The sequence below is a fragment of the Salvelinus namaycush genome, chromosome 15 (assembly GCF_016432855.1).
Source record: "Salvelinus namaycush isolate Seneca chromosome 15, SaNama_1.0, whole genome shotgun sequence".
Classification (NCBI taxonomy): domain Eukaryota; kingdom Metazoa; phylum Chordata; class Actinopteri; order Salmoniformes; family Salmonidae; genus Salvelinus; species Salvelinus namaycush.
The window spans coordinates 19012338-19014910 of record NC_052321.1 but is presented as its reverse complement, the minus strand read 5'-3'; positions in this window follow the sequence as shown (position 1 = coordinate 19014910).

The following is a 2573-nucleotide window of genomic DNA, read 5'->3' as shown; positions in this document are numbered from 1 at the left end:
TTTTCCCACAAATATGTATTAAATTATTCCCCAGAGTAAGAATTATACTCTTCATTTCATAGCTTTCCTCTTGGTTGCACTGCTTCCAGCCCCAGGTTGAGATTTGGAGGGCTGGCCTTTATGTTAGATCTTTTATCCAATCATATTCAGCCATCATGTGTTGCCAGGGGTCTAAAATCTGCCCTCAGGCCTTCAGAATCAACAGTGCGGGCGCTTGTAGCTTAAAGTGAATGGAAATGAAAATTTAGTGTCAACCAATCAGCTTTAGAGTTGGCTATTGTACGCCTGCTGGCTGGCTCCAGTGTTACACAGGAGCCAGCTAGCAGGCGTAGTGCGTGCACGTCTTTTGATTGGATTACCAATATTGAGAAGCAGGTCCTATGGGCAGGTCTATGCAGATCCTCAGAACTAGGAAACTGAATTTGATAAACGAATTAATTTGCGTACGACTAAGCTGTTTTTTCAACCCACAATGGCGGAAGGAGGAGAAGATATCGATTTGGTCGAGGATATAATTATAACGCCATTCTCAAGACGAACTTTTCAAGAAAAGTTAGACATTGTAAGGAGAGGTCGCCCGACGCCGATGCTACAAAGCCTGTCACAGGCGGGAAACGGGTTCGTTCGCCACTTTCAAAGTTCCAACTACGAGCGCTATCAATGGCTCACAGGCTCCTGGGAATGCCTATTATTTGCAAGTGATCGATTTGGTGTTTGGAGCCACACTGGCTTTGCAAACTTGAGTTGTCTAACCAAGGCAGCAACGAGACACCAAAGTACGGCTGGGCACTTACAAGCAATGGTGCTTTTGAAAACTTTTGGGGACACCCGAGTGGATCTACAGCTCAATGAACAATCGCGCAGGGCAACGGAGCTGCACAATGAAAAGGTGAAGAAAAATAGGGAAATATTGAAAAGACTCATTGATTGTGTCATGTTTTTGGGTAAACAGGAACTTTCTTTTAGGGGACACGATGAAAGTGCTGACTCCACAAACAAAGGGAACTACGTGGAGCTTCTTTCTTTTCTTTCTGAAAGCAACACAGATTTACAATACCACCTGTCCACTAACAAAGTGTTCATTGGGACGTCCGGCAAAATACAAAATGACCTAATTTATGCTATTGCTGAAGTGATGGGAGAAGAGATCAAAATGGAGATTAAAAAAGCTCCCTTTGTTGCTGTTATGGTGGACGAGACAACAGATGTGGGAAATGCAGCACAGCTCTCACTCGTCCTGCGTTATGTGGCGGACACAGGAGTCAAGGAGCGATTTATCCGATTTGAAGATGTGACAAGCGGCAAGCGAGCTGATGACATTGCCGCTCTTATTTTCCGTTTCTTGGAGGAAAATGAATGTAGTCTGGATAAAGTTGTGGCACAGTGTTTTGATGGCGCAGCAGTCATGGCATCTGGACTCAATGGGGTGCAGGCTAAAGTTAAGGAGAGGGCACCGATGGCCTTATTCATTCACTGCTATGCACATCGACTAAATTTAGTACTGACTCAAGGAGCCTCAAAGCTTAAAGAATGCAAGGTCTTCTTTGCCAACCTCAATGGCCTTGCAGCATTTTTCTCACGATCCCCTAAGCGCACGCAACTGCTGGATGACATCTGCAAGCGTCGTCTTCCTAAGGTTGCACCAACGAGGTGGCAATATACATCTAGATTGGTCAATGCAGTCTTTGAAAAGAGAGTTGCCCTAAAGGAGCTGTTTAACCACTTACTGGAACATCATGATGACCATGACGGGGATACTGTGCTTATGGCTGATGGATTTAATGCACGTTTGGATGATTTTGAGTTTTGTTTTTTGCTTGAAACATTCAATGGGATTTTTAATTATTCGGATGTGCTTTTTGGAATTCTACAGAAACAAACTTTGGATGTACAATTCTGCCTGACAAGGGTGAACGAGTTTTGTGACACAATTGAGCGAGAGAGGTGCAGGTTCAGTCAAATCTACGATGACACAGCGCGCATCTCAAGTTTACCCAGCGCACGCAGAGGCCCACAAGGAGACCCTCGCACATACTATCAACAACTCCACAGCAATATTCTGGACAACATTCTTTGCCAGATACGAAACAGGTTTCAAGACCACGAAAAATTAATGTTTCTCTCCCTCCTGGACCCCCGGCACTTTCAGACCTACCGGAAAAAATTCCCGCAAACAGCCTTCTCCAGCTTAACAGAGAGTCACGGAACACTGTTCGACCTATCCAAGCTAAAAACAGAACTGACTGTAATGTATGCTATAACTGATTTTGAAGGGAAAAGTCCCTCTGATCTCCTTGATTTCCTTAAGCAGAAAAATCTGAATGAGGACATGGGGCAACTTTACACATTGGCATGTGTGACAGTGACTATCCCTGTGTCCACGGCTTCTGTCGAGCGGTCATTCTCGGCCTTAAAGCGAATCAAAACGTATTCCAAAAATGCTACTGGACAGACTCGGCTTTCAGCATTAGCCTCCATGTCGATAGAAAAGGACTTATTGGTGGAACTAAAACGCACAGATAGACTGTACAACAGAGTCATTGAAGTCTTCTTGAGGAAAGAAAGGAGGAAGG